The sequence below is a fragment of the Oxyura jamaicensis genome, chromosome 26 (assembly GCF_011077185.1).
Source record: "Oxyura jamaicensis isolate SHBP4307 breed ruddy duck chromosome 26, BPBGC_Ojam_1.0, whole genome shotgun sequence".
NCBI lineage: Eukaryota > Metazoa > Chordata > Aves > Anseriformes > Anatidae > Oxyura > Oxyura jamaicensis.
In genome coordinates this window covers 5124058-5136824 of record NC_048918.1, presented here as the reverse complement: position 1 = coordinate 5136824, position 12767 = coordinate 5124058, and the positions used below count along the sequence as shown (strand labels likewise).

The following is a 12767-nucleotide window of genomic DNA, read 5'->3' as shown; positions in this document are numbered from 1 at the left end:
TTTTATCAATTTTCACAGGCAAGCTTTGCCATAATCCTTTTATTTCTTTGAGAACTGTGTTTGTTTATAGGCATTTTATTTGTTTAATAATTTTCCTCTTTTTCTTAATCTTTGCAGTAATTATTTCACATTCCATAAATATTTAAACTAATTTCATTCCTTATAAATACTGTTAATGTTTCAATGTTTTTAAAAGCCCTCCTTCTTCCAGTGAGTTTCAGCCACTTCCCAAGCATCCAAGCCTGGTCGCCTGCCGCTCTCCGTTCTGGTACTGCCTGTAGGACTCAGCTGACATCCAAGCCCCAAGATAATAGATAATTTTCTCTAATTCTTCCTCAGTGCATTGTTTCTCCTTGACCTGCTTTTATAGACTAGTTGGCCATTGACTTCTTGGCCATGTCCTCTGAATTGAACTGATAATGACAACATCATTCGAAATAGTGCTTGAATATCAGTTCTGGTTAGCGTCATGGTTATATTGCAAAAAAAAAGCAGGGGAGCAGTGACTCAGGCGTGAGTTGTAAGCCTCACTAATTGCTTGTTTATTTTTCAAAACTGCAGGTGCCTGAAGTTCCTGTTCTCAATTAATCACTGCAACGTACGGAACCTGCCTGGTAATTGCTGTTAAGCCGTGCCCGTAGCTGGCTCTGGATTGCTGCAGTGGAGCTATAACGGAGTTGGGCTGTGGGAGCTGGGCTGGTGGGGGCATTGCTTGTGGTTGTGTGAATAGTTGGCTTTCTGCTGAGTAACCTGGCTCCGGAGAGGTCTGCTCGGAGGGTGGACCTTTAAGGGAAAGGCAGCTCTGAAAGGTGATGAAAGAGTTGGTGTGTAAGGCTCAAACCCTGCCCTGACCTTTCTGGGCTGGAGCCTTCACGTACTCTGTGTTCATGGATGAAGGTCTCTGATTTACTTCAAATAGATCACCACGGAAAGTATATAATCCTACTTTTCTAACCTTCCTAGGAGTTTTTGTCTGCCTTGTGGACAAGATTTGTGAAGTGTTACAGCTTTTACTGTAGGCTAAAGCCAGAAGCCTGTATGAAACACAATAATGTGGGAACTGAAATAAACTGAAGGGATGTTACATCCCCAGGTGGCAAAAAATGCTGAAATGCTGTGTGAGTGCTTCCCAGAGGGCTCCCTTGCATGTGGCTGTAGGCTCGTGGCAGAAAGGAGCAGTGGGGTATGGGGGCACCTGCCCTCCCAGCCGCCTGCTGGAGCCCGTCAGAGCCGGGGGTCCCTGGTGCTGCTCTGATGGATTGCCCCACAACTGGCTTTGCCCTCGACAGAGGGTTCTCGGGGCCGTTTTAACATTGCCTCGGGGAGGTATCCATTAATATTGCTAGGGCTCTGGTGTTGTGTGGGTGACAAAGACATTCAGGAATCCCGGTGCTGTGTTAAATGCTGCTGCCTTCTGCAATACATCATCGGTTTGACTTTGAGAAGTTAGCTACACACAGATAAATAGGAATAGGAAGGAGAAAAGAGCCTGGAATACAAAGCCAGCTGGGTTAACCAGCGGTCTACTGGCTTTTGTGTAGATGTTGGAAGAGCAGAGGAATCCTCGTGTTGTCTCTTTTTTTTGCCATTGCATTAGGACACGTGTGCCATGCAAATGTTTCAGAAGCCGTTCGTCATCTCTCAAGATGAATGATGCTCCGTAAAATATGATTATCTTTTGTAATGCATCACCTACGCGTACTGCAGCATAATTTGTAACTTCCTCCAATTTCTATATACAAGAAAATACTCAGAATACTGAGTAGGGAAAGATAAGTTTCATTAACAGCAACATTGACACTGCATATATATCTTAAATTGCTGCTCTAAAGGTGAAATCAATAGCTGCGCTTACACGAGGGCTCCGACACTCCTGAAAAACCCCACATAGAGTTTTTGTTGAAGATGAATGCTTCTGAGGTTTGGAAAGCTACTGTTTGCGTGAATGATCTTCCAGATTTGCTACATATTACTCATAAATCTGGAAAGAAAAAAGTTGTTTAACTCCTGTTCTGCAAAAACATGGGCATTAGATTAGTGAAAGAAGGCAAACATAACAGATGAAAGCTATTAGAGCTGGCTTCGGTTCTGCTGATTTCATTCTTTGAATATTTCCAGTCTGCTAACTTAGAGAATCCATCTATTTCTGACCTTAACCTTTCCACAATGTTCATTATATTTGGGTGGGGAAAAGGAGAATATTTTAAAAACAAATCGAGGTAAGAAACAAGTTACTTGTCTGTGTGTTTGTTAAATGGGGAGCTCATCCTCATTTTAGATGACATAGTCCACATTTGTTAAGAGAACAGTGTTTGAGCAAGGTAAATGCAGTCCTGTGAGCCATAGCTGGGATGATTTGGAGTCAACCAGAATTTGTTGCAATGCCCTGTGCCTGAAACCTGGTAAGAAAATTCGTTAGAGGTGGCTGATGTGAGCGGAATTGAAACCAGTGACTGCTGAGGGTCTGGAGGCTGAAATGGGTAACAAGGGTCCACTAGAACAGAGCTGCTCCTCTCCTCTTCCTAAGGGTGGGAAGGTCCTGGGGTGCAGAACGAGGACGTGTTACAGCATCAGACCTGGCACATGGCAGCAGGGATGTGGGGCAAAGAAGGGATTTACCAAAGCTGTAGGTCCTTGGACATCTGTCACACAAGACTGTGTAAGGTCCCTTACTTGGACATGTAAACTGGTACCAAGTTACAGCAGTAGACTAAATGCAAATGCCAGGTCAAGGCGATGGAGTTCTGTGGCGTAATTCACTTTCAGGTGTGTTTAAAGTTCTGCAGCCATTCAATCCCCTCCTCCTCTCTGTAGAGAAGGTGGTGACGCAGTCTGTGAAGCAGAAGGCTGGGTTAAAAAAGGCGGCTTTTGATTATAGACGTGTGGTCTGGAGAGACATTGTGGAAACGGGTCCAGATCCGCTGCCCCAGCTGCATTAGAAGTAACCTCCTTTTGTCAGGCCCACACTGTCAGTTCTCTGTTCATGTTTTTGTTGCTTGAAACCACTCGTTTTAGCACTTGCATAAATATTGTTGCAGCTATCCGAGACCTTGAGGCCTTTATTCTTATACATGCTATTGCCAGTAAATGTCATCCTTCCTGCACTGTGCAAGTGCTGCACTGTGCTATGTTCCCATTTTTTTCCCCAAAGGCGAGTTCAGAATAAGATGACAAGAGGGATACGTTAAGTAACGCTTGTCATTGAAGGCTGGAGTTTCAGTGAACAGGGGACCAACAACTGCTACCAGGAAGAAGGAGAGGCAGAGGGATGCCAGCGTTTGCTTCCTGCAGCTAAAATATTGCAGCTTCGTTTTTTTCAGCGACGCCTCTTCGGTAGGCCTGTGTTCCCCCACCTCCCACCGTGGTACAGTTTGTTGCCCTTTGCAAAAGGCAGGCGAAGCCTCGGTCCCTCTTTACAAACATCCAGTTGGGGTGCCACAGCTTTGATCTGCAGGCAGCTTTGATCTGCTCTCTCTGGCTCAAGCGTCCATTGGCAGATTTTGTTTGGTAAGAGCATTGAAAAACGTGCGTGTTCCTCACACTCCTCTCTCTGAGGATGGTCGGGGTTCACCGCAGGGAAGAGGGCACACAATCTTCGTGCTGGGGGGGCTGAGGTGTCTGAACTCGGTGTCAGGGAGGTGGCACAGACAGGAGGCTGGACAGAAGGACAGGAGGCTGGACAGAAGGACGGCTGAGTTACGGGTCTCAAGGCAGCTCTGCAAAGTTTCCCATGATTGTTGCTTGCTGATAAAAAAATAAATAAATAAATAAATATAAAATCATCTGAATTGAGGCCATTATTTCTCAAACTCCAATTTCAGAGCAGGGGAAGGAGGAGGAGAACACAGCTGGCTTCTTCCCTTATCCTATAAGCCCCTAAGCCCAGCAGACACCCCATGCCTGGGAGGAAAGCAGCGTATTTCATGAAATTTAACATCCAACTTTACTGCTGACTTAAGGTGAAATAGATCTGTTTGATAGCGTTTCTCTCTAGGGGCTAACAAAGTCCAGGCACAGGAGATATCCCCAAGTACCCGCTCAGCTCAAGCGGCCCAGTATTAGCACAGTAAATGTGGGAGATGCATGGGGCTTCTGCCCGAGGTGCTCTGCCCTGTGCCGAAAGCTGCTCATCGCTTAGGAGGTGGGCGTGTGTTTGTACTGCAGAATTATAGGTGCCAATCCCAGAACTAAGTCAGTGTCAGTGATGTTTTTATACCCATTTCTCAACGTCTCAAATTAAGAATAGACTCTCATGGGTGATGAGAGGGGAATACTGTCCGTGTAGCTGCAGTTCCTCCTGCTCCAGCCCGCTATTAAGCTCACCTAGCCCCAGTCATTTAAGGCCCGTGCTCTCTTTCTTTAAACGCATCTGCCGAATTAAATTCCCTGCGCTGACAGTGATGCTTTCAAAAGCTCCGAATCAATTCTTCAATCACTCCACATTCTTAGCTGTGATTAAAAACATGTGTCCCCTAATTAAGCTAACGAGAAATTGTTAATTGGCACAAAGCCCCCCTCTGAGTGTGCTTGTTAATGTCACCATTGCTTTGACAGGAGAAGGAATATAAATGAAGGGCAGACGGCCGTACCAGAATTCAAAATCGGACTTCTGGACATCGGCTTTGTGCGTCAGGCAACAGCCGTCGGCTGGGGGACAAGGAGGCAGGGAACGGGGGCTGCCCTTGGCTGGGAAAGGTGAGCAGGGCAGAACAGAGGAGTGCCGACGTGGCAGTCTCTTCTGGTGCTTCTTCGTCAAAACGTGGCACGGCTTTCCTCGTGGTCCTTCCTGCACTCCTAAATCCTTTCCAGTCCTCTGGTGTAAATGGGAGGAGAACGCCTGTCTGCGTGCTGGGCAAAACACTCCGAAGGGGGGAGCCTTGGTCAGGAGTAGAGCAGCCAAGGCTGGGTTCTTCCAGCTGCTGGCTGGGCCACAGGGGCACTGTTCTCTCCTTTCTCCTCTTCTCTAGTTCAGGCTGGGCAGGATCAGTGCACGGCTGCCTGCATCTGACCAGGTACACCTGGCTTGAAATGATGCCGTACCTCAAACGGGGGCAAAACCCCATTTTCCTAATCCTTGTCAGGTCCCAGAGGAACCTTCAAAGAGTTAACGATGATGTTTGGATGCGAAGCTCGGCTCGTCTTGGTGGATGAAGGAATCCCAGTCCTGGCACAGCGCTCGCTGCCATATGCAGCGAGCCAGTGATATTTTCCTTCATCATTTTTCTTCTCTGTGTGTTCATCTGAGGTATTCCCGTTCCAAGCTCCTGTTCTGTCCAACACACTACCCAGGCTGTAGCGGCAGTAGTTGCCTCTGCTAAATGAATGTTTGCTAATAATGCCTTCCCGTCTGGATGCTCATCGTATCTGCTAAGCATATTTGTCATTTCTTCCGTCCCATTTCTATTATAACATAAATAACAGACAGATTGGAACCCACACTGTCCTGCAAATTGGCAGTTGCTATTTTGACCACACTGCCTTTTATTGAGCTATAATAAAGTATGCTCCTCTAAGATTCCGCCCTGCAATGGATAAAGCCCAAGCAGTGCTGTATGGGGAGCGTGGCTATGGTAATGAAGTTTTAGCATGTCACATCTTAGCCTGGTCTATCAAGCTGCAGTGAGGAGAGGAAGAGATGAAACAAAGTGAGCGCACGTTGCTTTCATCATTTGCTTGGATCCTGGTGCTTCAGGTTGAAGTCTTCCTAAGCAAATCTATCACTTTTGTGCCAGATGCAATCACCTATTTCTTTCCATGGCTGGGTGCACAAACTTCAAAAGTCAAAACTGACTGTACCCTCAGATCTTTTGATGGATGCAAGGTACCATTTTGATTACTTCTGCACAGCTGAGCAGGGCACAAATCCTGAGACACCGAAAGGAGAGTGGTTTGGGTAAACACAGGATTAGTTCACAAGCACTAGGACTATTTTTAGCTTTTATGCTCTTTTTTATTCTAAGTATATGGAATATTGCAAATACCGTGATACCGAAAATACTGTAATTCATGCATTTTGCTGTGCTTCTGATTCCCGGGGTTGCACGAGTGTGTCTGTGGTTAAGAGATTTATAGCCCTGGGGGAAAGGTATGGTTGGGCCATGGAAAGTTATTTATCGGAGCTCTGTTCCTTCACTACCGGGACCACTGATTGCAAAACACTTGTTTTAGAAATTCTTAAGGTCAGAGCTGCAACCTTGCCTCCTGGTTCATGTTGTTATGTGCATGTCACAGGTGATGGAAGCACTGCTGGAGGAGGAGCGCAGGCTGTGAGGAAGGGCATCGTACCTGTCCTTTGCAATGAAGCAAGAAGGAGACTGGACTACGGGACTGCCACTCTCAGGTATGAGAGCTGCAGGGAATATTGATTTCTGCAGGGAGTGGGAAATAATGTTTCAGGTAGTTTTAATACATTACGTAAACTACAACTCTGAAAAATACTGATCTGAAAGACCACATCCTTGTTAGACCTGCTAAGTACACCCAGATGGAAATGTATCTCAAACCACGCACAACTGACAGATTTGTCATAAAATCTAGTCTGTTCTGTCTAAGTTGATAAGGATGCCACTCTCTGTATCACACAAGGCGAGGTGTCTCAGACAGAGAAAAGCTCATATTTCTGTTCACTGAGGTGTTGCTGACACAATTTAGCATGCAGTATCCAGCTCGTTTAGAATTCAGTGCCAACTTCATCCGCATCATAAAGTGAATCCTGTTTTACAATTCCCTTGAACATTCTCTAAATGATGGCATCTGAAAACAAGCAGCACGGTTTATATGCTGGAATTGTACTTTGGATATTAATTCTTAGCAATATAATCCAGGATATCAGTCAGACATGTATGAACAGAGGGACTGCAGTGCCTGGGAGCTGGGACTGGAGCCTTTACACGTGAGCCAGGAGCCGTGTGTCTGCAGCTCACCGCGTGCCTGGCTCCTTCTGGGGCTCTGTAGGTATGAGGTGAGAAAAAGCACATGTAGGAAATGTGCATACAATGGAAGGGAAGTTTGGAAGGATTGTGTACATTGAGTCTTTTTTTTTTTTTGTCTTGTGGTTTGTTTGTTTGTTTGTTTCTTGTTTGGGGTGGGGTGTCTTACTTTCCAATGTTTCCAGGGCACATCTACTTGTGAAAATCAAAGGTGTTCTTAGGAACCTAGCAGTTACAAAAAAATTTGAAGTTCATAATAGAATTGCTGTAAACAACCAAAAAAAACTTGAGAGATGAACTCCAGCCAGGTGGTAGCACGCTAGTCAGGCCATGCACCTACACTGGACAAATGTTCAAGATTCCTCTCTGGTGCCTCAGTCGTCACAAGTGAACCCCCCAGTTTCTTACCAGCTGTTAGCTTCTCTTATTGTGGGTTTGTGTGGGCCCTGTGGAAATCTGATTTCAGCTTGGGTGCCTGACTTGCTCTAACACGACTTATCTGTCCCTAATTATCTTATTCCTAATGTTGCTATTTCCTTGGCATGCAATCTTAGCCTAAAAAGTAGATGCATACATGCACATGGAGATTTACAACTTGTCCCATTTGTAAGTCAATTTGGAACTTTCCATATTTTAATAATTCAGAGACCAACAGGATTTCAGTGTGGCACAATCTCAGTCGCAGGAACACCAGCAGTTGGCCAATGATCGCTCGTCTGCGATTCAATAAATGATAGATAACTGCAAGTTAGCGCTAGGCATCTGAAACAGGTGTTGGAGAGCTATAGGTACCTATCTCTTCTAATGCGTTCTTTATAAATTATTTGCTGGGACTTTCAGCTCTGTGATGCGTCAGCTCAGGAGGGATGTGAAAAGCTGCCTTTGTGCAGAGATAAAGTGATCCGCTTTCATGGTAATAGTTTGTTTTAAAATTAATTTTACATCTCATCTATTATGAAATGTGAAGGTACTCTGCTAGCTACCTATGAGATCCAGGCAGTCAGGTGTGAGCAACAACAAAGACCTGCTTTCCATGATGTTCAATCAGACTGTGCCAGTTCCTTATTTTCCTGCTTCCAAGGATGCCAGCGTGCGAGATCACGGGGAGAGCACCCGTGGGCGCGCAGCACGGTGGCACGGCAGCTTCACAAAGGCAGACCAGGATCGTCTGGGGAGTCTTCCCTCTGCTTGCTGTGGTAAAATTGCATCAAACATTTACAGGTGCTCTCCTGGTAGGAATCCCAGTAAGGTGAGGAAAATGCAGAATAACTGGGTCTTTTAGGAACAGTCCTTGCTATGCTGTAAGGAGCATGGAACCAGAGTGTTTGAATGAAAGTGGATACACGAGGAGTTCAGAGACTGTACTGGAGTAAGAGCGTGAATTTGTTGACGACTGATGGCATGATGGCTCTGTGGCTCATTTATTTGTTCATGTTACAGATAACCCAAGGGTAGATGGCCCTTCTGTAGGCTGTGTAGCGGGTGGGGTGTCCTCCTCAGGCTTTTGTGTTCTTTCCAAGACTGGTGTCTCAGTAGCACCTGCATGGAGCAAACAAGTGAGAGCTTTGGAAGCTCTTTCCGTGCCATCATTGGTGAGGTTCTCTCCAGCTCGTAGTAGAACACACTGCAAATGCCTCCTTTGCAGGACAGTGCCTGAGATTCCTGTAAGGTCCCCTTCTCCTGACGTAGGGAGAGCCAAGAACCAGCATCCCAGGCAGCTCTGCCTTGGTTTGCTGCTCGTGTCTCTGCAAGACGGGCTGCATCCTGTAAGCAGGGAGCTGGTTCACTCCTGCACCACTGCGTCGCTCAGATCTGTTCCGAGCCTGACGAGCTTGGCAGACCGGCTATAAAGTTTCAAAGAGAAAATCCTGAGACTTACTCTTCTCTGACCAATGGATTTCATGCAATTATTCCAAAACTCTATCTGCATTTCTATCTACTCTTTGAAAAGAAATGGAACTCATCAAAAAGAAAAAAGATGGAGCCAGCCCACTGAATGGTTCAGAGGCAAGAAAAAAGTGTCACTCTTTAATGCAACTTGTCCCTGATTACACGATTGTTCTGTTCTGAGTAACTCAGGAAGATTACAGTAAAAAGCCAGGGATTAAAAGGAGACTTTGAGTCAAGTAATTCTTTTGTTAAAATCTTGGATAAGTGCTTTCACTTGTTCAAAATATTTGGATACCTCTGTCTTCTACCATCTTCTGTCTTGATCCAAAATGTTGAAATTCCCTGACAGGAAAGCCTGGTTTTGTTCCATTTCCACAGCAATTTTGGAAAAAAGTTTCAGCTACCTATTGAAAAACCTCCAGGTTTCTAGAAATACAAACCAAGGGAGTATGCTCTGGTTTCAGTTCCACTTCTGATTATCACTTACTGTTAGGAGTGCAGTTATCAGCACGGAACATTAGGGCTTCTGGACTTCGAGGGGCTTTTGTGAAATATCCTTTTGTGTTACCTCTTCCTAAGAACTTCAGATTTTTCTTCAGCTTCAAACTTTTTTGCTGCTGTGTGTCTTTCTGCAAGTTCTCAATGCTCTCTGCAGGCTGTCAGCATCCCTGTAGCTGCCCGGGATGTGAGGGGCTCACTCCACGAAACCAAGTCATGGCCCGAGCTCTGCTTCCCAGCTGGAGGGGCTGCAGACTCCATTTAGATAATGGATCGACTCACTTTAAGAAATTGACCTATCCATTTTTCTTCTTGTGCCTTGAAGAAGTACCTGTTGCAGCTGGGTAATGAAATACCTCACAGTCCAGGTGGTGTAAATGAAGATGACGAGCACGTGAGAGCAGCCCAGTGAACATCAGCGGCCTTTCTTAAGCAGTCCTCCTTTGTTCCTGGTGGGATGTGGTCTGACCCCAGAATGTCACATGCAGAAGAACCGAAGGAAGACTTAATCCCTCTAGCATGAAAAAATAACTCAGTATGTATTCAAAACACCTCATATTTAATTCCTTAAGCTAGTTATTCTAGCCCCCATGCTCAGAGCCTTTTCACACACAGATCCCATAGGTAAACAACCAGTATCTAATCTAATGATCAAAGTGCTTTAGTTAATTTGTTTATTCAATTTGCTGGTAGATACACACCAGAAGAGCCTTCCCCTCTTGCACTCACAGGGCTCAGAGGGCAAGAAGGAAACAAATGGAAGATGCATAAAAATGAGTGTTACAGTGGGCATGGGTAGGAAGAAATGCAGTTAGGAGGAAACTGCTGAGCACGAACAGTGGATCCTGCAACTTGGACCAAGGTAGAATGCACAAAACTTGCGAATGTTCGTGTGATACATCCAGTTATTCTCTAATGATTTCGATCATTCTTGTGAGTGGTAATGCATCTTCCTTTATATGTTTACATATATATATACACATACATTCTCAAAAATGAAATGTAATTTCTTGGATAGTGGAACTATCTGTAAAGGTAGATGCATGTGCTGGTTTTTTCCCTTTCATAGTCATAATGCATTTCATGATTTCTTTGCTTTACAGCATCCTTTTAAAATGACACATTTTATCAATTCTCTGGGTAATATTGATGTTTTGCCCTTTTAAACATGTCATTTGATTTTCTGATGTTCCTCTCTTATTCTCCATCTGTTTTCTTGTAATGATTTCATTTGGTGGCAATTTCTCATTGGGTCCCTGTAGGTTTATTCCAGGAGTTGCCTTGAGCATATTTTTCTCGTGTTTTGAAATGTCTGACATGCGACCAGATTCCTCCAGTGTGAGAGTGGTGCAGGCACCGGTCCTGTCCTCCCTGCAATTTTATTTCAGTATTTCATCATGCAGAGCACACTTTCTTGCCTTCAAGATCCCTGTGGATTCAATCAGAGAGCAATTTTTAAAAGCAAGTAAGGAAAAAAAAACACCATGGTATTTTAGATTGTGGACATGGTTTGTGTGGCTTTGTTGGAGGTGTTCCCTGGAATAAAAGGAATCCTGAGGTATCAGAAAACGATAGGGAAGCCTGTGCTTTCTCCAGTCCTCCTCCATGGTTTGACTTTGACTGTTCTTGGTGTGATGATTATGGAACACTGGTGCTGCTGCGCTGCTCAGGATAGCTATTTCCAAAAAATACACATTCATAGAAAATATGGCCAGATTTCAGATTGATTTGGCATGGATTTTCCTTGACAGTTTCAAGCAGAATTTGGAAAATATCTGAAAAGTTATAGAAAAGTTATTTGAAAAATTAGGGAGACACCGATATTGAAGCAAAGTTTGACGGGGGGCTGGAGAGGTACCCCTGCTTCCTGACCTTTGAGACGAGCTGCCCTGAATCAGAAAGGTCCCGGACAGGGAATATATCTCAAACACTAAAAAACTTAGCTCCTTTAGCTCTGCTTTTTTTTAAATGGCTCTAGACTTTTTTTTTTTTTTTTTTATTTGAAATTAGGTGTAAAAGCTGTGTTGTTTTTTTTTCTATTTCACTATCTTTGTTATGGCTGACAAGCTGCAGCTGAGGACCATGTATTTACTCTTTGGTTACAAAGGAAAAAAGTTTCCTGGAATGAGTGGAAATTGCATCCATGTGTGAAGACTCAGCATTTGGGATCATGGTGGCCATTATCCACCAGTGAGTGTAATAGGTTTGAGCAGATTTTTTTTTTTCTTGGACTTGTGAATGTAGCTTCCAACTGTTTGCTACTAAATAGCTCGTTCAGAGATAAATTCAGCATTATGTTCTGTGTGTCTTCACGTGAAAGCTGTGTGCGTATGAGAGACTTTCCAATATGGTTTAAAAAGCCCAAGCTGATATTTTTTCAATAGCTTTTTTTTGTGGTCTAAGAAGATATTTAGATATGTCCAGTGTATAACCTCCATATCATCTCAAATGGTCTTTCCAGGTCTGTACTTACCCAGGCTGACTTAAGGGACAAATGATGTTCAGCTGCATTAACGCAGCAGATGGAGCATTATTCCAGCCTGGACGGCAGGAGAACAGAGTTTACCTCCAGACTCAGCAGATGTCAATTTATATTAACGAGCAATGGCAACACACAATATATTTTATTTTCCTTGTAACCTGTCTTCATTACAAAACATCTGCATACTTTATATCCTGTTCCAGATGTTTAAAATTAATGCCGTAGCAAACAGCTCACATTTTGCCTTTCACTGATTTTTTTTTTCTTTTTTTTGTCAGCATAAAAATTAACTCTGATAAAAATGAAAAACCTTGTGATGGTTTTCACTGTGTTTTGGAGAAAGTCTGTATTACACTATCAATTTCAGTAGCACAGTGTGCTAAAAGGAGCAATAAGACAAGACTGCTTGTCACATATTTATGAGCTTATGAACCTTTTGCTGTCCCTTTTGTTATCCCTTCCCTTGGCAGTGCACTGAGACTCTGAACCCTGAATTAATGCAAAAAGAATGAAGATCTACTTTCTAGTACATACGTCCAGGGTACTTGGCAGTTTGTAAATGTCACTACTGGAAACAGGGAAAAGAAGTCGTGTGGTTGTAAGCCGTTGAGTCTGTCATTGTCACAGGCTTAGGAGAAAATGCATTGAACAGTAATGAGTAGCAGGTAAAGGACATTAAGATTAAAGGAACTTATATTTTTCTTTATCTTCACAACAATCTACAGATGAATTTCCTAAGGGTGCAAGGAGCTAAATCTTTCTTACACAATAAGCTGTAAATCCTAAAGCCAGAGACCTTGTGGCTGGCCTGAAAATAGCCTTTCATGTAAATGCGCAGGGCCTGAATAATGGCTGAAAATTTATTCAAAGCATAATTACAACAACGGATCTTGAGATGTTTTGTGGTGTCTTTCATTTCTTATTCTTCAAAGCTCTTTCTCTGGCGGAGTATCTTATTGAACCTATGG

At 43.9% G+C, this 12767-nt stretch overlaps 2 long non-coding RNA genes across 2 annotated transcripts; one reads left to right on the top strand and one right to left on the bottom strand.

Annotated features, from left to right (window-relative positions):
* Nucleotides 1–860: 860 nt before the first annotated feature.
* LOC118178404 lies at nucleotides 861–3484 on the bottom strand. Its single transcript, XR_004756144.1, has 2 exons — nucleotides 2560–3484; nucleotides 861–2386 (listed from the first exon to the last, which is right to left on the bottom strand). It is a non-coding gene; the product is annotated as an uncharacterized LOC118178404 (long non-coding RNA).
* On the top strand, nucleotides 861–12278 carry LOC118178402. The gene is made up of 3 exons (XR_004756142.1): nucleotides 861–932; nucleotides 6232–6340; nucleotides 11779–12278. It is a non-coding gene; the product is annotated as an uncharacterized LOC118178402 (long non-coding RNA).
* Nucleotides 12279–12767: the final 489 nt, after the last annotated feature.